The sequence below is a fragment of the Pseudorasbora parva genome, chromosome 1 (genome assembly GCF_024679245.1).
Source record: "Pseudorasbora parva isolate DD20220531a chromosome 1, ASM2467924v1, whole genome shotgun sequence".
Taxonomy (NCBI): Eukaryota; Metazoa; Chordata; class Actinopteri; order Cypriniformes; family Gobionidae; genus Pseudorasbora; species Pseudorasbora parva.
This window is the reverse complement of record NC_090172.1, coordinates 41,798,250-41,825,858: the sequence shown is the minus strand read 5'-3', so window position 1 is coordinate 41,825,858 and position 27,609 is coordinate 41,798,250.

The window sequence follows — 27,609 nt, the reverse complement described above, 5'->3', positions numbered from 1 at the left end:
ATATGAGGACATTGGCCATGTCACTTTTCAAAATGCTTATAAATCATACAGGATGAGGTTTTTTTTAGAAAGTAAAAATGCAGAATGTTTCATGTGATGGGTAGGTTTAGGGGCAGTGGCAGTGTAGGGGGATAGAAAATACGGTTTGTACGGTATAAAAACCATTGCGCCTATGGAATGTCCCCATATGTCACAAAAACAAACGTGAGTGTGTGTGTGTGTGTGTGTGTGTGTGTTGTTATGGCGTGGGGCGTGTTGATCGTTAGTGAAGGCCCTGACTGAAACCCCACGGTACGCTACTGCATATATGATGTCTACACTACATCTATTGTATTACTATACTTAGATGTTTCTAAGACATACTCTTTAAAGCGTGGTTTAATTCAGTGTGATATTGTTTGAGTAAAAAAGTATTTCAAAGAAAACTTAAACTAAGTAAAAATGACTCAACCTTCTTTGTTATTTTTTTAAAAACTTAGTTAAGTAGAGGTTACTTAATTCCATATGTGAAATTTACTTTACAAATATGTGCGCAAAAACTTGATTTGACTTGTTTTCTCAGTGTGGGTTTTTAATTCCCTAATTATAATAATTCAGTATATAAAATGAAATGGTTATATAGATCTCACTGCATTGCCAGTACGTAGAAGCACAAAATCTTTCTCACATGCGCGATAGACTCAAATTGGGAGGACATGATTTGCACACAAATTAATCAAATTACTTCAGAATACAAATTATATGAACTCAACAATCATAATCCCTTATCCTGTTTCACGGATGAGAAAGTCATACTGGTTTGAAATGGTGATTACAGAACTTCCATTTTAGATTCATATTGTTCCTGCAAAGCAGTTTTACTTTTTTATACATTTATTTTAGAATATTGTAAGAGTCACTTTTCATATATTAAACAGACATGGTTGCTTTCTAGAGACACTAATCACAAATACTGTCTTTCGTCTGCTTTGCAGGCACTAAAGATTTTGGTAATTTTGCATTCAGCGTATTAGTACATTTCTAAATAAAGCATTGATGTTTTTAAAACTGCTATTGTATTTGCTTCGTTTCACCACGATTCAAGCTGTCCAAACCACAGAGCTCAGTGTGGCCCTGGTGCGACACACAGCTGCCTGCACACCCGGCTAAAACTGATGACTTTCGCTGTTTTCTTTATATAATAATACACCCTGCATGTGTTGAAGCTACATCGACACGCTATTTTCTCCGATGCTATTTCAAGAGGTGCACACAAATGTTTAAATGCATATGGGAAAACACTATTTCTTTACTTGTTTTCTTCTCCAATTTTATATTTACAGACCCCAGGCCTATTCAAACTGAGTTGTGACTGGCTTTGCACTTTTGCCAAATATTTCTACACAGATTCTTTGTTTCCATGCAGCTAGGATTGAAATATCTGGTTCATTCTCCAATTTGCTGCTGGCTCTTCATTAGTGTTTAAGGCATTTGACTAAGTTTAGCTCTAGCGCTTCATTCCACCCACACTGCCTTTCCTCATCCACTCAACGTCAGCTCCTTTAGCTCTTGCTTCACTCTCTCTGCCAGTCTTAGCATGGCGCAACTGCGGGAAAGCTGTATGTGTTGCTTAAACCTGTACACTCTTCCAATTACACAGCACCGACTACTTAAAAGTGTGTTGCTCATTTCAAAACGAGGGCTGATTTGACTAGCTCAGTTTATGTATGGCCTAATAGTATATTGTTGTTAAAAAGATAGCTCACCCCAAAATGAAAATTCCATCATTGGTCCAAACCTGTATGACTTCAGTTCTTCTGTTGACTGTAAAAGAAGTAATTTGGGGGTAATTTAACTTTTTAATTGTCCATACAATAAAAGTTGTCTTTGTATGAGCGAAAACAATTGAAACACTTTTAAAATATCTTCTTTTGTGTTCCACAATGGAAAGTCATAGAGGTTTGGAACAATTTGACAGTTAATATCTCACGGAATGCATTTACAGTGTGTTATGCCTGCTGGAAACATGCTTATGTAAGGCCCTATTAAATTCATGACTGGAAATAAAAGGTAGAAAGTGAGACAAATTTCACTTCTCAATTTCAGTGATCTGAATAAAGACATTTTTTTTGTTGTGTCTCTCTCAGCCATGGATGTAGATTATGGCCTATAAATGCGCAATCATATATTTGTGTATTTATTTCAATATGTAACACTGTTATATAAATATGCCTGGAAATGTAAGGCACAACAATGGACCTTAGATATCAACAAATGGAGAATAAACGGTTTCAGAGACAGCAAAAGCAGCACGTGTTATCAGTGGTAGATTATCAGTCCCTTTTTATGGGTGATAATCTCACCATTTCTTCGGGTCCCTCGTTGGTCTGGGGAAAGGTCTTGCAAGTCAAACCTGTTGTTTTAAAACAACACCCTTACACAGACCCACAGAAATAAAGCAACCCACTTTGGGTATCAGAGAGAAAAGCAGAAGTAGGAGGATTCTGTCAGATTCAGTTCCTGTAAAGAGCAAGCGAATGGCTTGATGAGGATTTTTAGCTGAGAGTGAGGCCTTAACAAAGACACTGAGTGAAGCAGATTTTGTTATGCACAATGTACAGTGCATGATCTTGATCTGAGTGAAGAGACATGCAGATCCTCCAAAACACAGAATGAACAGAAACACAAGCAAATGCGTTTTACTAACAGGGACTCAAAAAAAAGTATTTTAGATACGTTGAAAAAATGTACAGGCCTATTGTCACATTTTGAGTTTTAGGCCCCGTCCACGCGAACACGGGTATTTTAAAAAACACCGCTTTTCTATGCAGTTTGGCCGTTCATCCACGCGCAAATGCAGTATCCGGTCACTGTAACCAAACTTTTTTTTTTTTTTTTTTAAACCCTCATGCCATGGGTAAAGATTTTTAGAAATTCCGGTTGTAGTGTTGTTGTGTGAACAGTGAAACCGGAGATTTTGACTTATGTCAGAACCGGAACTAATTTTTTCCAGGCTTCTGATTGACCAACATGGCTTTACGGTTAAGTTTATATTGACACCTGTTGGTTTGGCATGCTCTTGACAGTGTGTCGTAGCTTGTTTTTGCGTCTTCATGTGTTCTTGTCTTCATGACTTGATTTTATTTTTAAACAGAGGAGGAAAAACACTGTTTATAAGAATACCCCCATGTGTACCTCAGAGTAGTTTTCATTGGCCCGGATTCACAGACAGGGCTCATGCGGCATTCCAGGCAAGTTTTCAGCCCGTGAGTTACGAGTTTTTCTTGCCCATATGGTTCAACAATATGGTAGAGAGCAGCACAAACATTCAAAACTTCTTTAAAAGCATGGAAGAAAGAAAGTCAAACATGTTTGGAATGACATGATGGATTATTTTTGTCATTATTTATCAATCAAAGGCATTTTCCCTACCCAGATTTTAGCATCTGCCTTGAATGCTCCTTTTTAAGGGGCATTTCTGATGTAAGAGTTCAGTGTAAACACTCACTAATCACCATTAAACAGATTATTTTCATTCTACTAAAAGAAAAAAAAAACAAGTTGGCATTGTCTCACTGGTTTGAGTTACAGACCCACAGACAAATGAACATCTTAATAACTTCACTCAATAACATCCGTTTTCGGACACCACTACAAATGGCTGTCCCCTTCAAATAGTGCCCGATTTAAGGGTGGAGGTGGGGGGCTGATTTCAGATTCAGCCTAGTGATTGAGGGTTAAGGGGCTGATTTCAGATTCAGCCTAGAGATTGAGGGTTAAGGGGCTGATTTCAGATTCAGCCTAGAGATTGAGGGTTAAAGGGATGATTTCAGATTCAGCCTAGAGATTGAGGGTTAAGAGGATGATTTCAGATTCAGCCTAGAGATTGAGAGTTAAGGGGATGATTTCAGATTCAGCCTAGAGATTGAGGGTTAAGGGGATGATTTCAGATTCAGCCTAGAGATTGAGGGTTAAAGGGATGATTTCAGATTCAGCCTAGAGATTGAGGGTTAAGAGGATGATTTCAGATTCAGCCTAGAGATTGAGAGTTAAGGGGATGATTTCAGATTCAGCCTAGAGATTGAGGGTTAAGGGGATGATTTCAGATTCAGCCTAGAGATTGAGGGTTAAGAGGATGATTTCAGATTCAGCCTAGAGATTGAGAGTTAAGGGGATGATTTCAGATTCAGCCTAGAGATTGAGGGTTAAGGGGATGATTTCAGATTCAGCCTAGAGATTGAGGGTTAAGGGGATGATTTCAGATTCAGCCTAGAGATTGTGGGTTAAGGGGATGATTTCAGATTCAGCCTAGAGATTGAGGGTTAAGGGGATGATTTCAGATTCAGCCTAGAGATTGAGGGTTAAGGGGATGATTTCAGATTCAGCCAAGAGATTGAGGGTTAAGGGGCTGATTTCAGATTCAGCCTAGTGATGGAGGGTTAAGGGGATGATTTCAGATTCAGCCTAGAGATTGAGGGTTAAGGGGATGATTTCAGATTCAGCCAAGAGATTGAGGGTTAAGGGGATGATTTCAGATTCAGCCTAGAGATTGAGGGTTAAGGGGATGATTTCAGATTCAGCCAAGAGATTGAGGGTTAAGGGGATGATTTCAGATTCAGCCTAGAGATTAAGGGTTAAAGGGATGATTTCAGATTCAGCCTAGAGATTGAGGGTTAAGGGGATGATTTCAGATTCAGCCAAGAGATTGAGGGTTAAGGGGATGATTTCAGATTCAGCCTAGAGATTAAGGGTTAAAGGGATGATTTCAGATTCAGCCTAGAGATTGAGGGTTAAGGGGATGATTTCAGATTCAGCCAAGAGATTGAGGGTTAAGGGGATGATTTCAGATTCAGCCTAGAGATTGAGGGTTAAGGGGATGATTTCAGATTCAGCCTAGAGATTGAGGGTTAAGGGGATGATTTCAGATTCAGCCAAGAGATTGAGGGTTAAGGGGATGATTTCAGATTCAGCCTAGAGATTGAGGGTTAAGGGGATGATTTCAGATTCAGCCTAGAGATTGAGGGTTAAGGGGATGATTTCAGATTCAGCCTAGAGATTGAGGGTTAAGGGGATGATTTCAGATTCAGCCTAGAGATTGAGGGTTAAGGGGATGATTTCAGATTCAGCCTAGAGATTGAGGGTTAAGGGGCTGATTTCAGATTCAGCCTAGAGATTAAGGGTTAAAGGGATGATTTCAGATTCAGCCTAGAGATTGAGGGTTAAGGGGATGATTTCAGATTCAGCCAAGAGATTGAGGGTTAAGGGGATGATTTCAGATTCAGCCTAGAGATTGAGGGTTAAGGGGATGATTTCAGATTCAGCCTAGAGATTGAGGGTTAAGGGGATGATTTCAGATTCAGCCAAGAGATTGAGGGTTAAGGGGATGATTTCAGATTCAGCCTAGAGATTGAGGGTTAAGGGGATGATTTCAGATTCAGCCTAGTGATGGAGGGTTAAGGGGATGATTTCAGATTCAGCCTAGTGATTGAGGGTTAAGGGAATGATTTCAGATTCAGCCTAGTGATTGAGGGTTAAGGGGATGATTTCAGATTCAGCCTAGTGATTGAGGGTTAAGGGGATGATTTCAGATTCAGCCTAGAGATTGAGGGTTAAGGGGATGATTTCAGATTCAGCCAAGAGATTGAGGGTTAAGGGGATGATTTCAGATTCAGCCTAGTGATGGAGGGTTAAGGGGATGATTTCAGATTCAGCCTAGTGATTGAGGGTTAAGGGGATGATTTCAGATTCAGCCTAGAGATTGAGGGTTAAGGGGATGATTTCAGATTCAGCCTAGTGATTGAGGGTTAAGGGGATGATTTCAGATTCAGCCTAGAGATTGAGGGTTAAGGGGATGATTTCAGATTCAGCCTAGAGATTGAGGGTTAAGGGGATGATTTCAGATTCAGCCTAGAGATTGAGGGTTAAGGGGATGATTTCAGATTCAGCCTAGAGATTGAGGGTTAAGGGGATGATTTCAGATTCAGCCTAGAGATTGAGGGTTAAGGGGATAATTTCAGATTCAGCCAAGAGATTGAGGGTTAAGGGGATGATTTCAGATTCAGCCAAGAGATTGAGGGTTAAGGGGATGATTTCAGATTCAGCCTAGTGATTGAGGGTTAAGGGGATGATTTCAGATTTAGCCTAGAAATTGAGGGTTAAGGGGATGATTTCAGATTCAGCCTAGAGATTGAGGGTTAAGGGGATGATTTCAAATTCAGCCTAGAGATCGAGGGTTAAGGGGATGATTTCAGATTCAGCCTAGAGATCGAGGGTTAAGGGGATGATTTCAGATTCAGCCTAGAGATTGAGGGTTAAGGGGATGATTTCAGATTCAGCCTAGAGATCGAGGGTTAAGGGGATGATTTCAGATTCAGCCTAGAGATTGAGGGTTAAGGGGATGATTTCAGATTCAGCCTAGAGATTGAGGGTTAAGGGGATGATTTCAGATTCAGCCTAGTGATTGAGGGTTAAGGGGATGATTTAAGATTCAGCCTAGAGATTGAGGGTTAAGGGGATGATTTCAGATTCAGCCTAGTGATTGAGGGTTAAGGGGATGATTTCAGATTCAGCCTAGAGATTGAGGGTTAAGGGGATGATTTCAGATTCAGCCTAGTGATTGAGGGTTAAGGGGATAATTTCAGATTCAGCCAAGAGATTGAGGGTTAAGGGGATGATTTCAGCTTCAGCCAAGAGATTGAGGGTTAAGGGGATGATTTCAGCTTCATTCAAGAGATTGAGGGTTAAGGGGATCATTTCATATTCAGCCTAGTGATTGATGGTTAAGGGGATGATTTCAGATTCAGCCTAGTGATTGAGGGTTAAGGGAATGATTTCAGATTCAGCCTAGTGATTTAGGGGTAAAGGGGATGATTTCAGATTCAGCCTAGAGATTGAGGGTTAAGGGGATGATTTCAGATTCAGCCTAGTGATTGAGGGTTAAGGGAATGATTTCAGATTCAGCCTAGAGATTGAGGGATAAGGGGATGATTTCAGATTCAGCCTAGAGATTGAGGGTTAAGGGGATGATTTCAGATTCAGCCTAGAGATTGAGGGTTAAGGGGATAATTTCAGATTCAGCCTAGAGATTGAGGGTTAAGGGGATGATTTCAGATTCAGCCTAGAGATTGAGGGTTAAGGGGATGATTTCAGATTCAGCCTAGAGATTGAGGGTTAAGGGGATGATTTCAGGATTAACCCCCGTTTTGTTTTTATAGTAACAGATAAATAAGTGTCCTCAGTTCAGGTGTGTCTTGTTAGCTTCTCCTGGGCTGAATCCGAAATCGCTCCCTATACCTTCAAATAGGGCACTATTTGAGGGGACAGCCATTTGTAGTGGTGCCCGAAACCATAGTGGACGTTATTGAGTGAATCCATTCAATCCCACATTGCACCGCAATAACGGGTGTACAGCCTATGTACACACTCCGGCTGTCCGACTTCACTCACTCACTTTAATTCACTCCTTCAAGTAAACTATATTAGTGGACTAACGTAGGGAATAGTTAATGAGTGTTTAGGGGGTGATTTTAGATTCAGCACTTGTGTTAGCTGTGTATTTAAGCCCTGCGTTGTCTCGCTTAGTTGTCTGTTATTGTTGCATTTACCTGGGTGTTCTGTTCATATTTGTAAGTTTATGGAATTTTGAGAATTTTTTGTGTTTCAATAAACACTACATATAGGGAAGAGCGGAGTAAAACTTTATGCTTTTTAGACTTTCTCAGTTTGTGTAAATGGGCTCAGAGTATTGTTTATTTTTTATCACATTGATTTCATGTGTCTAGTACAAATGTGCAAACTAGAGTTTTGTTTCGTTAGTACAATGTATTTATTTTTTCTTGATTTACCTTGAAAGATTGGAAGTATAATGTGACAACATGCCCCATAGGTGTCTTAAAATGTTATCTTATATAATAATAAAAATTAAAAAAATCCAAGACAAACTAAAATATTTTGTCAATAATATTTTGTCAATAATTGTTAACTTAATTTTGGCATTTTTGTTCTCTAAATAGTGTTGATATGGCAACTACTAACTAAGTTTCATCATGCTGGCACATGTGGAAAGTTTTAAACCGTGCGTGTTACAACTAACCCTGCATTAGGTTGTGCAGGTTGCGTTCACCCCTAGATCTATTACACACATATATATGTATACATCCATATATTGTCATTTTATTATTATAGGGAGGAAAATACAGTACAGTGCAGTGTAATACAAAAATTGTATAAATTAAGCTTAAAACAGAAATAAACAAATGTTTGTGTATATATTAAAGGCATAATAAAATATAAAGCAAAAAAAAAACTAGAACTAATAATTTTTTAATCCAAGACATTTGCAAAGATGCACAGGAAACACTGTTGTCATTTCATGTTTGCAGCACAACGCGGCCAGTACTGCACCATGGGGTGTTAATGACACATTATTCACACATTTGCCCAATGTATTCTCTAAATTTATGCTTGTGTCATATTTTCTTGAATTTTAGCAGCTAACCATATGAACTGACAATGCACATACGATAAAAAAATCTGCTGCAACAGACAAGGCCATTGTGATAGTCCACGACAATAATCAAATACAGTACCATCCTTTATAATATGTTCAGTGATAATATCGCAGCTTCTAATGTTAATCCACAGGTTAACATGTTCAGTACTGAGGTTCCTGGATAAGGTTTTTCCTAGCTGTGCAGGTATTGTGACCGATGTGCTATAGCACTTACTTACAAATACCTTGACAAAAGCTGCTCGTTTGCCAAAATGAAAAAAGTGAGTGTGCTATATGTCCTTACATAACACTTAGCTATTTAGCAAAGGGTGCCATATGATATTCGACATTCTATACATTCTATACATTCTAGTTTAACCATAGGATGAAAGTTTCTCTACCTTGTAAGGAATTGCACATCCTTTTGTCAGTGGTATATGATGCTCACTGTTAATGCACTGCCCCCGCTGGCACGAAGACAACAAGTTTCTCTCCTATGCCTGATACATATGAAAATAAAGAGCTTTTTGACAAGGCAACTGGTATCCCGTCCTGTGATTTCATCATAACGGGGACAAAGCTGTAATTACAGATCAACACAACTGATTAGATCAGTTGACAACATTATTGGGTATTAAAAGAGCCTCTCAGAGTAGCAATGTCTCTCTGAATCAAGATGGGCAGAGTATCACCAATTCTCCAATGCTGTGGCAAAAAAATAGTGGAGCAATATCAGAAAGGAGTTTCTCAGAGAAAAATTGCAAAGAGTTTGAAGTTATCATCATCTACAGTGCAAAATATCATCCAAAGATTCCGAGAATCTGGAACAGTCTCTGTGCTTAAGGGTCAAGGCTGGAAAACCATACTGGATGCCTGTGATCTTCAGGCCCTTCACATACAGGAATGCTACTGTAATGGAAATCACAACATTGGCTCAGGAATACTTCCAGAAAACATGGTCAGTGAACACACAAACCATCATGCCATTCGCCGTTGCCGGCTAAAACTCTACAGGTCCTTCTAAAAAAATTAGCATATTGTGATAAAGTTCATTATTTTCCATAATGTAATGATAAAAATTAAACTTTCATATATTTTAGATTCATTGCACACCAACTGAAATATTTCAGGTCTTTTATTGTTTTAATACTGATGATTTTGGCATACAGCTCATGAAAACCCAACCCATCTCTAAAAATTAGCATATTTCATCCAACCAATAAAAGAAAAGTGTTTTTAATACAAAAAAGTCAACCTTCAAATAATTATGATCAGTTATGCACTCAATACTGGGTCGGGAATCCTTTTGCAGAAATGACTGCTTCAATGTGGCGTGGCATGGAGGCGATCAGCCTGTGGCACTGCTGAGGTGTTATGGAGGCCCAGGATGCTTCGATAGCGGCCTTAAGCTCATCCAGAGTGTTGGGTCTTGCGTCTCTCAACTTTCTCTTCACAATATCCCACAGATTCTCTCTGGGGTTCAGGTCAGGAGGCCGAATGTCCAAATGACATGCAAAATTTGCTTTCATCCAAAAAAAGTACTTTGGACCACTGAGCAACAGTCCAGTGCTGCTTCTCTGTAGCTAAAGTGGCTTGACCTGGGGAATGCGGCACCTGTAGCCCATTTCCTGCACACGCCTGTGCACGGTGGCTCTGGATGTTTCTACTCCAGACTCAGTCCACTGCTTCCACAGGTCCCCCAAGGTCTGGAATCGGTCCTTCTCCACAATCTTCCTCAAGGTCCGGTCACCTTTTCTCGTTGTGCAGCGTTTTTTGCCACACTTTTTCCTTCCCACAGACTTCCCACTGCCTTGATACAGCACTCTGTGAACAGCCTATTCGTTCAGAAATTTCTATCTGTGTCTTACCCTCTCGCTTGAGGGTGTCAATGATGGCCTTCTGGACAGGGTCGGGTCGGCAGTCTTACCCATGATTGTGGTTTTGAGTAATGAACCAGGCTGGGAGTTTTTAAAAGCCTCAGGAATCTTTTGCAGGTGTTTAGAGTTAATTAGTTGATTCAGATGATTAGGTTAATAGCTCGTTTAGAGAACCTTTTCATGATATGCTAATTTTTTTTGAGATAGGAATTTTGGGTTTTCATGAGCTGTATGCCAAAATCATCAGTATTAAAACAATAAAAGACCAGAAATATTTCAGTTGGAGTGCAATGAATCTAAAATATACGAAAGTTTAATTTTTATCATTACACTATGGAAAATAATTAACTTTATCACAATATGCTAATTTTTTGGGAAGTTCCTGTATAAGTCAAAAAAGAAGCCATATCTAAACATGATCCAGAAGCGCAGGCGTTTTCTCTGGGCCAAGGCTCATTTAAAATGATAGACTGTAGCAAAATGGGAAACTGTTCTGTGGTCAGACAAATAAAAAATGTAAGTTATTTGTGGAGTACTGGGACGCCATGTCATCTGGACTACAGAGGACAAGGACAACCCAAGTTGTTATCAGCACTCAGTTCAGAAGCCTCTCTGATGGTATGGGGTTGCATGAGTGTGTGTGGCACGGGCAGCTTAAACATCTGGAAATGCCCCATCAATGCTGAAAGGTATATCCAAGTTGTAGAACAACATATGCTCCCATCCAGATGTCATCTCTTTCAGGAAAGACCTTGCATTTTCCAACATGACAATGCCAGACCACATACTGCATCAAGTATAACATCATGGCTGCGTAGAAGAAGGATCCGGGTACTGAAATGACCAGCCTGCGTTAAAGATCATTTCACCCATAGAAAACATTTGGCGCATCATAAAGATGAAGATGCGACAAAGAAGACCTAAGAGTAGTTGAGCAACTAGAAGCCTGTATTAGACAAGAATGGGACAACATTCCTATTCCTAAACTAGAGCAACTTCAGTGCCTAGACATTTGCAGAAATAAGAGGGGATGACACAGTGGTAAACATGGCCTTGTCCCAACTTTTTTGAGATGTGTTGATGTCATACAATTTAAAATCAACTTATTTTCCCTTATTTAAATAATCGTATATTATTTAAATTCGATATTATTTAAATTATTATTTAATTATTTAACTTGTTGAAATAATTATATATTTTCTCAGTTTAAACATTTGATACATTATATTTGTTGTATTCTGAATACAATATTGACATTTTAAACTTCCACATTATTGCATTTTCTTTTTATTCACAATTTGTACAGTTCCAACTTTTTTTAGAATCGGGTTTGTAGTATAAAATATGCATATTTGTCATGCTTTCCAAGGAGAGGGCTCCGAGCTCGGAATTTGGCCCAAACTCAGAGCATTTAAACCCCCCAGGGCAGACCAGTTCAGCCTGCATGATCTGTTCTTATGACCACACAGTATATTAAGAAAAACAGGAAGCCATGTGGTAGATTGCAAAAGGGTATGTTGTTAAATAATGACCTGCCTTGGCTTAAGTTTCACCAGACTGATGTCCACATGCTCATTTTGACATCAAGGAGCTGTATCAAAATCCGTTATGAGATCACCCCCTAAACCATACAGCACAACTTCACAACTTTTTCAATCAAATACATGAATATTAAGCTGTTGTAATGTCCAAGTTTTTTTTTTTAACTAATTGATTAGCTGTATTTGAAGAATTTTATTAAAATGTGTGAGATTGAAATATTACATCCAGTTTAAATCTACTTTTCTAATTGAGATCATATACACCTGGTTTCACAGACAAGGCTTAAAGGAACACTCCACCATTTTTAGAAATAGGGCTTATTCAACTTTCCTACATTTAGATATGTGGGCAAATGCATTTTTGTCAATCAACCAACTTTATTTATATAGCGCTTTTACAATGACGATTGTTTCAAAGCAGCTTCACAGTGTTTTATATCAGTGCATGCATTGTTTTAGTTTGGCAGGGTCGCCGCAAGCTTAGCATAATGAATGGAATCCTATGTTGCCAGCTAGCTTGTCCCAAGTAAAAGTGATCCCCCCCCCAAAAAAAAAAACCCACCTAATTGCTTATTGTGGCCTGCATATTCACAACATGTACAAATTGCGATGCAGATTAAGACTAGGCAATTTCCTAGGCAGATATTGACATGCGACTATATCATGGGGAAGCACAGGCGAAGCACTGCTACTTGCGTGCAGAGATATCACGGCTCTCATCCTCACATCCTCTGGCTGTTGAGCAATCGCAATGTGTAGTGTGATATCTCTGTGCCCATGTAGCAGTGCTTCGAACCAACATAGGATTCGATTCATTACGATAAACTAAGCTAGCAGTGACCCTGCCAAACTAAAACAATGCATGCACTGAGACAAAAATTGCATTTGCCAACATATCTAAATGTAGGAAAGAAGTTGAATAAGCCCTATTTCTGAAAATGGTGGAGTGCTCCTTTAAGCCTAGTCCCAGACTTAAATGCATTTGAGCTGTTTAAAAAAACTGGGGGGAATATAATATACTACTATATAAACTATCACCTACACTCACCTAAAGGATTATTAGGAACACCTGTTCAATTTCTCATTAATGCAATTAATCAACCAATAACATGGCAGTTGCTTCGATGCATTTAGAGGTGTGGTCCTGGTCAAGACAATCTCCTGAACTCCAAACTGAATGTCAGAATGGGAAAGAAATGTGATTTAAGCAATTTTGAACAAGGCATGGTTGTTGGTGCCAGACGGGCCTGTCTGAGTATTTCACATTTTGCTCATTTACTGGGATTTTCACGCACAACCATTTCTACGGTTTACAAAGAATGGTGTGAAAAAGGAAAAACATTAAGTATATGTCAGTCATGTGGGCAAAAATGCCTTGTTGATGCTAGAGGTCAGAGGGGAATGGGTTGACTGATTCAAGCTGATAGAAGAGCAACTTGGACTGAAATAACCACTCGTTACAACCGAGGTATGCAGCAAAGCATTTGTGAAGCCACAACACACACAACCTTGGTAAAATCTAACCTCTGTGTGTAAAGTCCATTTATAACCAAGATTATTAGTAATTCCCTCCAGGCTGGCCTTGTTCCTTTATCTCTAAAATGTGCTATCATCAGACCACTTCTAAAAAAAAACTACTTTAGACCCAGATGTTATTGACAACTACAGGCCCATCTCCAACCTCCCATACCTCTCTAAGGTGCTGGAAAAAGTTGTTGCTGCACAGCTTCAGGTCCATTTGGAGCATAACAATCTTTATGAGAAATTTCAGTCTGGTTTCCGCTCAGGACACAGCACAGAAACAGCTTTGGTCAGGGTCACAAAAGATCTATTGATGGCGGCAGATGCTGGTTCCCCATCTCTTCTCATCCTCCTGGACTTAACTGTAGCTTTCGATACAGTTGACCATAACATCCTCCTTCACCGTTTACATTCCACCATCGGTCTCTCTGACTCGGTCCACAACTGGTTTTCTTCTAATCTCACTGGGAGAACTGAATATGTTGCGTTAGGAGAAGCAACATCCCTGTCACACAATGTCACCTGCGGTGTCCCTCAAGGCTCAGTGCTCGGACCCACCCTGTTCATACTCTACATGCTCCCCCTTGGCCGACTCATCAGCCGACATGGGATTTCTTTTCACTGCTATGCTGATGTCACTCAACTTTACTTTAGGACAAGTTCATCTCCCTCTGCTGACCTCACACCATCCAATTTGATCACTTGCCTGGATGAGATAAAGGAGTGGATGAAGCAAAACTTTCTCCAGCTAAAGAGCTCCAAGACTGAAGCTATCCTAGTCGGCACTCCACTTCAGGTCCAGGAGTCCGTTATCACCAGTATTGCTTTCTCTGGTCAGGTCATTCCCCTTTCCACTTCAGTCACCAATCTGGGGGTCAGAATGGAATCGCAGCTTACTTTTGAAGCTCACATCAAACACCTGTGTAAGACCTCCTTCTTCCACCTCAGAAACATTGCCAAACTTCGTCCCATTCTAACACTGGCAGATGCGGAGAAGCTTGTCCACGCCTTTATCTCCTCCAGGCTGCTACTGCAATGTGCTCCTTATCGGCATCTCTAGCAAAAATCTCCAGAGGCTGCAGTGTATTTAGAACAGTGCAGCTAGGATCCTCATGAGGGTGTGCAAATACGACCACATCACCCCCATTTTAAAATCCCTCCACTGTCTTCCTGTGGCGTTCAGGATCGAGTACAAAATCTCTCTCCTTACGCACCAGTGCATCCATGGTGATGCTCCCTCCTATCTCAAGGAACTCCTCACCACACAAACAGCCACTCATAACCTCCACTTTGTTTCTCTGTTTCGTCTTAAAACTCCCACAGCCAATCTCCATACTATGGGAGATCGGGCCTTCTGCTCTGCAGCCCCCAGTCTGTGAAATGCTCTCCCTGACCACCTGTGGACCCCACAGACTATAGATGCTTTTAAGCGTGGTCTTAAAACCCACCTTTTTAGCAGAGCTTTTAATTGACTTGTTACTTCTTTATTTTTTTCAGTTTTATTTATTTTATTAATTTACTTATTTATTTATTGTTGTTGATTGTTTTTAATTCTGTAGCACTTTGAGATTTTGTTTAATATAAAGTGCATTATAAATAAAATGTATTATTAATATTATTATTATTATTATTAACCTTGAGGTGGATGGGCTACAACAGCAGAAGACCCTATCAGGTACCACTCATCTCCACTACAAAAAGGAAAAAGAGGGTACAATTTGCACAAGCTCACCAAAATTGTACAGTTGAAGACTGGAAAAATGTTGCCTGGTCTGATGAGTCTCGATTTCTGTTGAGACCTTCAGATGGTAGAGTCAAAATTTGGCGTAAACAGAATGAGAACATGGATCCATCATGCCTTGTTACCACTGGCTAGTGGTGGTGGTGTAATGGTGTGGGGATGTTTTCTTGGCACACTTTAGGCCCATTAGTGCCAATTGGGCATCGTTTAAATGGCACGGCCTACCTGAGCATTGTTTCTGTCCATGTCCATCCCTTTATGACCACCATGTACCCATCCTCTGATGGCTACTTCCAGCAGGATAATGCACCATGTCCCAAAGCTTGAATCATTTAAAATTGGTTTCTTGAACATGACAATGAGTTCACTGTACTAAAATGGCCCCCACAGTCACCAGATCTCAACCCAATAGCTCATCTTTGGGATGTGGTGGAACGGGAGCTTCGTGCCCTGGATGTGCATCCCACAAATCTCCATCAACTGCAAGATGCTATCCTATCAATATGGGCCAACATTTCTAAAGAATGCTTTCAGCACCTTGTTGAATCAATGCCACGTAGAATTAAGGCAGTTCTGAAGCCGGAGGGGGTCAAACACGGTATTAGTATGGTGTTCCTAATAATCCTTTATGTGAGTGTATAAACTATATATAAAAAAACTTTCTCTTGCATATCTTAAATTAAGTCAGTGTCATGTTTTTTTAAGGCATGTTTATAAAAGCTATTTAAATGTCATAATTCAACTAACGCTTAATCCTAGTTTAATCTATGTCCTTTTCTGTGAAAATAGACCTAAAATATTAAAATCAAAATGATAATAAGAATCAACTAAATATCAACAAGAACAATGTTTACATACCTGATTGTTGGGAGGAAAGTCAAAACCATGAAAAATGTCAACAGAAACAGAGCCACAGACAAATCAGGGCTGTCAGAACAGTTGCTGGACAGTAGGTAAGGATGACTGAATTAAAGGTCAAACTGTGTTTTTGGCTATTACTTCATTATTTATTTTGGTCAGATTGCATAGACTTTTTAAGGAAAGTCTTTTAAATCACATAATTCTTTGGGGAACTTGACACTTCCCTAATTCTGCATGCAGTCTAGCACTTTGAGGTTCTTCTCCAGATTTTTCTCAGCCATATTCTTTTGTTTTTTTATTTATTTACTGCAACAAAATGATCTTATAATTTCTACAAATATATGTTTCTTGGGCCCAACCTCACTGAAATCACAGAACTGAAAGAAGGCATAATCAAACTGCCTGTGCCATACAGGGTCAAATTTATATATATATATATGTGTTGTGGGTATGAATGCCTAGGAACACACAAATTCTCAGATCTCTAAAAACTTTCTCGAAAAGGGAGCACCTGTTGGGAATGTGAAAGATTTCTAACACCATGCAGTGGACCTGCCACAGAGTAGCCTTAATTTCCTGTCTGCAAGTAGGAGGAGGTTTTGGTGGCCTCCTCGTCTTTCACAATGACACAAACCAGGCCTCGGACCCGGCCAGCGGGGGAACATCCAAACCTTTCACTTCTTATTCCCAATTCCTCATTTTCCTCTTAACTTTGACTGTAGAACGAACAATCCACCAGCAGATTATGGTCAAATAACTATTTATAGATGTTTTGTCACATTGTATGCAGAAACACACATAAAGTCAAGACTCTCATGAGTTAACAAAATAACAAAACTAGTCTACATACCGGTATATTAAAAGGAGAAATTGTGTTGCAACTATGTTAGCAAATATGATCTTAACAGTGACTATGTTCAATCAAAAATAAGGTCAACTAATTAATCATACAGTACATACTGTATATGATTAAAAGGGATTTGCCATTTTGAGTCACTTGCCCATAAGAAAAGAGAAGCACAAATAAGATCAAGTATTAAAAATACCTCTTACATTTTAGGTATATTCTTCAATGGAATCTCAATTTATTTAATCCTGATTGAGTTTTTTTAGCTAAAGTTTTTTTTCTTTTTCTTAAATATGTCTTCGGAAAGGTCAACAGATAAAAATAAAATATAAAAATAAATAAACTGTAACTGTACTCGCAGCAGAGGGTTTCAAACACTGTGGATATAAAAAAATCTCAGATTTTTATCTCTGTGGTTTTGGTGTGCAAAATTAGCCACATCAAACAGTAAGGTGTGTTTGAATTTTTGTGAGTGCATGTACTTGTCGTGGAGGGGGAGGTTGGCCTGAGGCTGGCTGCATGTTTTTATCTTAAGAAAGCAGACTTCCTGTAAGGTTCAATACTTCCTCCCAGGGTCCAGTCCAAGTGGTCACACCTGCACTAACAGACACCTAGACCCACACACCAACCAATGGTCAATGTAAAAAAAAAAAAAATTATTAGAATGCACCGTAGACATATTGTACAAAACAGGAATACTATTGTTGTTCATTACTATATACACAACATCAGCTCCTATAGAGATAGGAACAGAGCTTAGTATGAAATTAGAAGAGAAAAATGGTTTAGTTGTTTAATATGGCAATGAGCAGTACCGTTTATGGCAGTGGGCAGAAAGCTGCTGGTTAGGGTTGTATACCGCTATACCGGTATGGTGGTTTATCGCGATATATACATCTTCGATTATTATATCGTGAGCATTTGCTTATACACGGTTTTGGAGATTTTTTTTTAAAAAGATCTCACCTGCGCACTGCGCATATGCAACGTACACGTCACTGCTTAGACTCCACTCTATATGTACAACTGAGAAAATGTCAGAGAAATTCTACAAATTCTAATCTCTGACAAAAAGTTACAATCTGCAATCTGCTTGGAATACTTTGGGAAATCGGAAAATAACCGCAGGGTTGTCCTTAAAGATGATTATCCAGTTTGCACGAAGAGTGGCTGCAAAAGCAGTAAATACGTCAAACATGTTTTCCCATATTCGTGAACACCATCACTCTCTTATTTATGTGATGGTTTAAAAGCATTACATAAAGATAGAAGAGAAAGCGCTTTATCACGATGTCCTGACTGACACACACACACACACACACACACACACACACACACACACACACACACACACACACACACACACACACACACACACACACACAACAAGACAGAGGAGAACGCGCTGTATGTCGATGTCCTGTCAGCGTCTCAATCAGATCCCTAAGTTAGTTGGGCCACACTGAAAACCCTAATAAGTTGATTGAACTCAATTGATTTGAGTAAACTCGTTCCCTCAATTCAATTGAGTAATGGAGTCTCCCAAAACTTAAATATTTAGGGTTCACTTAACTTGGTGCTCATGTTCACTGTACTTAAATTGTTAAGTTCACCAAACTGTTTACACCAGAAGTTCAGTAATCCATGCTGGGTACAACCAATCAAAACTTCAGCATGCATTGCAGCATGAATAAATTACACATCTGAATTGTGACACATTTTCTTTAATTTTTACTATTTGCTTTTACTTTTGCTCTTTTGTTTTGATGTTTTTGTAGCTTGTTTTATGTTCACAGTTGATCTGTTTATTGGATAAAAAAAAAAAAAATTAATTGTCACCATTGTAGAGATTCATACACGGATTCTTGATGTCTGTGCATGTCTAACTAATGCCATAGATTTAAAAAAAAATTGCACAAAAAATAAAATAATAAATTGTTCAATGACCACAAGAGTAAAGAATCTCATGGAAATTTGTATTGTAACTATTAATAACTGCTTTGACAATCAGAGCATTAAACTCTGCATGAGATCAGGGATTCTGCCAATACATTATGATGTTATCATCATCAATGATTAAACAACATCACTTGATATTTTCTCTTGACTTTGTGTTCCTTCCCAAATGTGTCTCACAAACACAAAACAGCTCGAGAAACATTATATTATATTATTATACAGTCAAGGGTCAAGAGCCCAACTAAAGCAAACACTTATCTCCATCATGGTGACTTCCAACGAAACTATTATTTTCATTAAAACAGAAATAAAGTCAATCTGGTTAGTTATAAGTTAGTTCACATATTATTATTATGTTTAGTAACTTACGAATTTTTACTTACCAATTTTAAGATTGCACACAATGAAAAAATCTCCATCTTAATTTGAATCAGCAACAGAATAGGACCGCTTTTTGTACATGTCCTCCAATCAGTGTTTTAGTTCTTGTTGCCAGACAGAACTCCTTGCATGGCCAATCACATCAAAGCAAGACCAGAGCGAGCTATTTTAATTAAGTATGATTTTGAGTTCATTCAATTTGAAATCTTAAGTTTATGTATTTTGTAGGTTAATAAGTTAAACTAACTTATATTTTTGAGTTTTTGGACTAAACTAGTAATATTTAGTCAAGATTACTTGATTTGTTTAAGTAAAGACAGCATTAGGGTTTACAGTGCAGTCTCGTGCACTCATTGGCCCTCATTTATCAATCTTGCGTAGAAACGGGTGTATATGTTGGCGTAAGATTATGCTTACACTCCTCTCACCGCCTGATTTATGAAACCGTGCGCACCTCTGCAATTCAGGTGTACGCAATACTTGCCCTTGATAAATCCCGCGGCTGAAAACGATCGTCATTAGAATAACACGCCCCTATATATTCAAGTCTCCGCCTCTCCCACGCCCTCATTTTACACCATGGACAAACAGAAGACGGCAAAGAAGTGAAACTTCTCCGACGTGGAGATCGGGCGCGCTCAATCATCTCACTACTCCACTAGTCGGGGCACTGATTAGGACATAAGTCAATGGGCTGACTCCCTGATCAGTGCCCTGACTACTGAACTAGTGAGATGATTGAGACGCGCGCCATCGAGACCATCACCAGGGAAGTGGAAAAAAACCCGAAATTGTTTTATTTAAGAGTATAAAGAGTGGGAATAAAGGCACAAAAACAAAATATGGACCCAAATCACGAGTACTGTTAATAGTGTGGAGGTTGAGAAGCGCACTCCAGCAGTTTAAATAGCTGTTTGGATGATAAATTACCATCACAATGCATTATTTTACAGCGTGTTTTGAAAAAATTAGAATTTAATTTCGTATCACGGCACATGTATTGGGGTGTACAATAGTGATGATGATGTGATGTGGAGTACCATTCATTCACATTAATAATTACATGACAATTTGTAAGATTCTTCTTCTTATTATTATGATTATTATTCTTAATGGCGCTTGTTATTTAGAAGAAGAGTGTCGTTTTTATTGATTTTATTATTATTTAAAAGAAGAAGGTCATTTTTATTATTTTGTCAGTCTGAATTATTTTAGTCCCAGTCCGTGTGCAGCTGCCGGGCCAGGCGGGCCTGAAACGCCAGATAAGGCTCGCGACTGGAGGAATACATATGCCTACAAATCAAACGCTTTGGTAAAGTCACACAAATTAAACATTGACGTTCATGTTGCACAAAAATAAACACTGAATGTTGTTGTTGTGGTTTTTAACAGTGGGTCATATCTACATCTTGTCAGTGCGTTTTGTGTTAGGTGTTAGGAATTGCTTTTCTGCTCATTTTCCAACTAACTTAAACGTGCGTACACAACCTCCTGAGCTGGCGGAGGATTTGAGCGTGCCGTACGCCAACGTCCATATTGATAAATCTCAAAGTCACCGTGGGTTTGGGTGTACGCAAGGTGTACGCTGGAAATTTGGTGTACGCACTTTTGATAAATGAGGGCCATTGAGTTCTCTTTCGCTCTTGAACAAACAATAACAGCAACAAAGGGAATTGAATACTACCAAAATGTCAGTTTTGTTGAGTATTCTCATAATAGGAGTCTTAAAATAGTTAAATAACGTCTTAAATGAACATGAGAAAATGAGATGCGCATGACTGCGTGTCAGATACGCATCATGTTCGGCGGACGATTTTAAAGTGACAGCTACACTGATGAACAAAGAAATTAAGGGAACAGAGAAAAGATGATTATTCTATATTTAATGTATTTTTTATGCAGTTAAGAAAGCTGTTTGATAACTATTACATTTCTGTATATGTCTAAAAGGGAAGGCAACTGGTAACTATATATATATTTGTAATAATAAGTTTATTTAAATATTGTTTTAAATTCACTTAAATTAAACGTTTTTTTTTTTTTTAAACCTAATAAATGTTGAAATTGGGTAGCTTTCATTTTATACTGTAATGTAATGTCATTAATGTTTCATAGAGACGAACAATGTCTAAAAGCTGATTTGTGATAAGGGGTACAGAAAACAAGCTTAAAAACCCAGAACCAAAAACCCAAAAGTTTTTATAAGGTGTTTACCCAAAAAAAAGCGTTTAAAGACATAAAAGTGCATACAGGCAATAGAGACAGAGCGCGACATGTTATATTACACTGAGAACTAACTTATTCCCACTGGAGGGGAAAGTAATCAGTGACAGGAAATATAATATATAAAACTGACATTTGCATATTTTACAAAATGTTTACTGCACAAGTAGGCATACTTAGTGTCAAGATCCCAAAATGTACTCTTTATTCCCGCTGAAGCTATACATCTTATTGCATATATCCACTTTTGTCTCCTTAAACGCTCATTTTTTGTCGTCAACACAAGAGCTTTTAAAAACTTAGTTATATGTTTGTTTAGCTTGTTTGCTGTACACCTTGTCACATATCAGCGTTTAGACATTGTTGTGTTTTTTTAAATAAGTCTGAAATAACAAGGAGGCAGCCTCATACAATACAAAGTCAATGGAGAGCGTTGGATTGTTTTCTCCCCCGTGTGGGCGTGACCTAAATACGCTCTGTCACGTGATTTTTGTGCATCTAACCTGGAAATTGCCATTGTCAACATCAGACCGGAAATATGGCAAAATCATTTACGATGTTGATAAGCATATGGTGATTTTTCTTAAGTATTTAAGTCTTTGAAATACTCAAATACACTCCCTCAAAATATTTTGTTACAAACTACATTTTTTTTTTTTCACACCTGCAAAATACAAATTACAAAATACACTAAAGTAATTAAATACGTATTTAAAATACATTTAATTGAAATACTGCCAATCTCTGACAACCCTATACTGCTGGTAAGTCCATGGGTTATCAACCCGATCACACATAAATGCGTATAAATAGTACGAGTGTGCAATGTCGTGGAATGTACATGCATGTACATCCTGTACGTGCATGACATGGTACAGGACTGAACTGAAGTTAAAACCCAGTGCGACACTTATGCTAGACAAAGTTAACTTGTCACTGATTTAAAACATGATAAAATGGTGTTGAAAGCATATGTTACAAACTGGTTCACACAAATACAAGAAAAACATTTTGATGGAAAACGAGGAGATCGCAGGACAACAGTTCTTAAAAATTAATCTTAAAAATTACCAGTCCTACCGTGCTAAGAACAGGAATTTTGTGGGAAACAGAAATTTCATGGCAGTCAACTAATAGAGATGACTAAGCTGGTTCTTCTTCAAAAACAAAAGGGCTTCAATAGCCCAGTTTGAGCTTTTTGGGCTACAACCAATCAAAGATTTGTTTGTCTAGATGTTACAGCTGTTTTATTCCAACTCGAAAACGAGGTGGTGCATTTAACCTTTTGGAGAATTTGCAGGGTAAGCATGTAGGTCCACCCCTCCAACCCCATTCCTAAACAACCATCACTGGTGCCCAGAGCTGGGCAGTAACTGATTACATGTAATCTGGATTACATGATCAGATTCCAATACAATTTGCCATTATCAGAATGTCTATTCACACCAAGTGCAATTAGTTGGCCTTGTTTGCAAGTGCTATTCACACAAGCTCCACCTTACAATGTGTTGCTGGGCCAAACATCATTTTTAAAGACTGCATGTCATATAACATTTTCAGTGGCACAATCAGTAAAGTGTATGGCTAATCGATCGTTGTTTTGACGTAATCAACACAGGTTCGCATCCACCATTTGCAGACCTCGCTCTTCTCACGTTTCTCATCACAAATCACATAGGAAAGGCATTTGCTTTAAATAAAAATCAAGAACATTTTTTAAATGTGAAAATAAAGTGCCAAACAAAATGTTTAATTATATTAAAAGCATTTATTGGGGAGGGTTATGGGTAGATGTAGGGAGGGCTTTTAGTGTCCCTTATACCTAGCATCCAATTAATAATTTAAATAAAAATAATAATTTACACTCTGTTATTATTGCATCCAGCTACTGGACTGAGGTGCAAACAATACAATACTGAGGTGCAAACAGGTATCTGTGAAAATAAAGTATAAATTACATGTAATTACTATTAAGACATATTGCAAAGAACTGCTATTTTATATAGTGTATATAGAATATATCACTTCTATATATATATATCTCATATATCACTATATCACTTAGTAAATAGCATCTACTGCCTTAGATTTATCTTTTTTTAAGTTCTTTTTTTTAGTTTACAGTTATCAATTACATGATTACATGTTATTGTCAGAATGGAAGTCAAATATTCATAATTCATTGATTTTCCTGAGACCCACACAGAATTTCACTGGATTCACAGAAACATTGGTTTCAACATTGCAACATTGCACATCTTATCAACTTCAGATTGAACCATTTGTTATCACTCATTTCACCATACATTAATGTCTTTGCCTTTTCCTTTTTTCTTTTAAACACATTAAAATGTACAAATTAACAATTTCATATTTACATGCAATGCAGGTATTACCCTTTTTATATATATCAATAATAAAATTAAGTCAATAAAATTAAGTTTTTCATTAAACTCATGAACCCTGCAGTTCCATCATGAACCTCAACATGGCAAACCCTGACGTAACGCAACATTTAATGCACTTCATGTTGTTGATAACAAAGAATGGATTATATATTTTTCAGGACTACTTAGCCTGATAATACCTAGTATTTTTATATCAATATGCTACAAGATTATTCTACTCAAATTAATGTAATAAATTAGGTCAAACGTAATATTAAAGTAATCCAAAATATTATCTTTAATATGTAATGTAATGAATTACGTTACTAGGCATTACTAACTACTATTTTTGTCATGTTATTTAATCAATAACCGATATAAGCACCCAGCTTTGGTGCGTAGATTGTAAAAAAAACAAAAAATAAAAAAAAACATTCAATTGAGATTCATACGAATTAGCCAACAAGTTGCCAACATGTAAAACATTACAAATTGCCACAAGATTGTACTGTCTATATAAAAAGAAAACAATCTACAGACAACCAGATGATCTACAGATTCTTCCTCTTGGGCAACGCCAGCGGGAGATGGACCCGACTGTACTGTCAAAGTCATCACAAGTCATGTTCCTATCCCTCATTTCAAATACATGTCAATCATTTCAGTGCATAAAATTCATACCCACATACTTGGGGAAAATAACATTACACAAGTAAAATGGGAGCAAATGCAAATGTCATGTTGACTCAACAGGACATCCGACTAACCATGTTGATCAAAGGAGAGCACTGCAAACGTCAAATCATGAATCTACAACTGGAGTTACACTGTTGGAAATGTCTCATGGAAAACTAATGAAGCTACAATTTGAAGATTTATCTGCATCATTTAATAGTCTAACAAACTGTATGAGACAGTTGTATTGGAAAGGAAAATGTTTATTCACTCATACAAAAACTATATTAACAAACTGTATGAGACAGTTGTATTGGAAAGAAAAATGTTTATTCACTCATACAAAAACTATATTAAATAAGAAGTGTCTACTTAGGAAAAAATATAATGCTTCATGCATATCATGCATTGCTTCAGCTGACTTTAGGGTATCAGTGTGTAACTAGAGACTAGTGTTCTCATATGTGCCATTTAACTTAGTTCCTCTGATTAAGTGAAGTCAAGTTTCTTTCTGGATAAAATTTAACATAATATCATAAAGAAATCTGAGTTGCTTTACACAGGACTATGTTATTTTCATTGTTTTATTTACTGAAATTAATGTATATACCTTATCATATGATACTGTATTATGATGGTGTCTTATGCATTCAATGGGCTGCCTCTCCAGAAGGTCACAATGCGCTACAATCCTTACCAAGCACTAAGATTTTATTATATGTTCTGTTTATTTGGAGTGAACATATGCAATCTGCTTGTCTGGATGATTAATGATCAGGATGACTAAAACTGAGATACATTTGCATGTGGATGACTAAAAGTCTCGTGGCTCTCTAGGCTGAATTATCATATAGTTCCTGCAATGCAAGAGTAGTGTTTTTTATTTTGTGAAAGGAAGAATGAATGAGCAATAACAATGTAAAATCGTATACACTCAGAGACACACAAGTGTCCCTGTCATTCTAGTTTTGTCGGCCCCATGGCTCCAAAACGGTTCCTCTTTCTAAATGTATTGCTCAAGTCAAGCCAGGATGACTCAGACACCATGTATCATCTGGAGCATGGAGTCTTAACCCACTCTTTGCCATATAGCCAATAATATGTCACTCATGGAAAAAGGACTTATATAGCAATGTTTCAGTGAGGGACATTCTCAACGATAAACCACAGTAAATTTTGAGTCAGTATATGGTAGATATTTTTTCTATCTCAACAAAACAAAGTGACTTGCATGCATGTCTTAAAAGTCAATTCAAATGTAGGTTAAAACATTTACCCAAACATCTGTTGTTGTTGTTGTTGTTGTTGTTAAGTAAAATATCTGTTTTGTTGAGTGAAAGTGGATGATTGGTAATGTTTTATGAATATATGTCCTGATACCTCAACGACTGATTATTTGACAATTAAAGTGCAACTAAAGAGCACCGATGAAACAATGTTCTGTAATGAAGAAGTAAATACTACTGAAAAAAACAGTAATTTCTATATTAAAAAAATATGCAAGTTAAAAAAAAGTAAATTCTTTATTTAAGTGCCCAATTCATGCTTAGAAATTAAAGCGTAATTATCAACAATATAAAATTAAGTAAAACCAACTCAACTTTTCTGATACTGGTGTTCCCCATCATGCACTGGGGCATGATTTTTTTTGTTTTTTTTGTTGTTGTTGCTGTTGCTGTTTTTCCAGCTGTATTTACACTGTTTTCTCATTGCTTTTGTTGTTAGGTTTAGTAACGTGTGATTTTGTGGCATCTTCATGTTGTATGACACATTCATACTCAAAAGTGATCCATCAAATATTATCATAATTTTGTATTGTGTAAGTATTGAGGTCTTTGTGTTTGTGTGAGTTCTGCATTTGTACTGTTATGTAGATATGGAGTCTACATGATATCTTGTAATATTTAATTTATTACTATAATAATTAATATAATATAATATTTACTTTACTATTTTTTTAGATGTTTGCAAAGTAAAGCATACAAATTATAAGCATGGTTAAATTCAGTGGTATTCTTTTTTTTTGGGGGGGGGGGGCTGTTATATTCACTTAACTTGGCAGTAGATTTGACTTAATTTACTTCATGAATGTTAAGTTCAATAATTATAATGTACTTGATAATATCACGTTGTCCAGAGCAGTAGCAGTAAAGTGTACTAGTGTGTCAATGTGTGAAAGTAAATGTGTTAGTTAGTTTTTTTTTTATGTGTGGAATGGAAGCCATTTATAATGTATTTGCACATCTGAAATGTATTTATCAGATTTGTTCAACAAATTGACAGTGTAAATAGTGTTAAATTTACATGCTTTTGGAAATAACGCATGGATAGGCTAAATGTTTTTTCTCTGTGTTCCAGACAATACACCTCAATCAACTGCTCCATCTTGTGGTCATGAGTAGCACTTTGTTTGTTTGTGTGTGTGTGTGTGTGTGTGTGTGTGTGTGTGTGTGTGTGTGTGTGTGTGTGTGTGTGTGTGTGTGTGTGTGTGTGTGTGTGTGTGTGTGTGTGTGTGTGTGTGTGTGTGTTCTGCAGAGGAACGGAACTCAAACTGTGCACGTTCGGAACAACGTGTAGGTGAATAAATGACAGAATTTTAATTTGTTTTCCTCAACAACTACAGAACTAGAACATTTTAACTTTCCATGCATAATTTTTAACAATAAAATCACTACTGCAACCTAAACTTGTTTTTAGTTGCCAAATTCTAACTCATACTAACTCATAATATCTTAGGGTGCTCTCAATCAGCTCACTAGTGTTTTAGGTCGTGAATCAGTAGCCCAGGTTAGGCTATATCATGTACATGAATGTGGCCGAACGGAATACGTCAGTGCCCTGACTACTTAGCCTGATAAGCCAGACTCTCATCAAGATGTTGGGTCTGGGAACTCATTGACAGACAGGGATAAACGGTTGTCTTTCAAACTCCCTCTGCACGCTATGGGAAGTTCGGTTCTTTTCCGCGAACCGGTTCTTTCGGACAGTTCGTTTCAATGATCCGATTAATTTTTTTTTACTGTCTATGAAAAAAACGGATCACCGGTTCTTTTACGTCTTTACGTAATGACGTCTTTTCTATCATCCCGGCGGATGAAAATGCATTCAAACACATCCATATAAAGT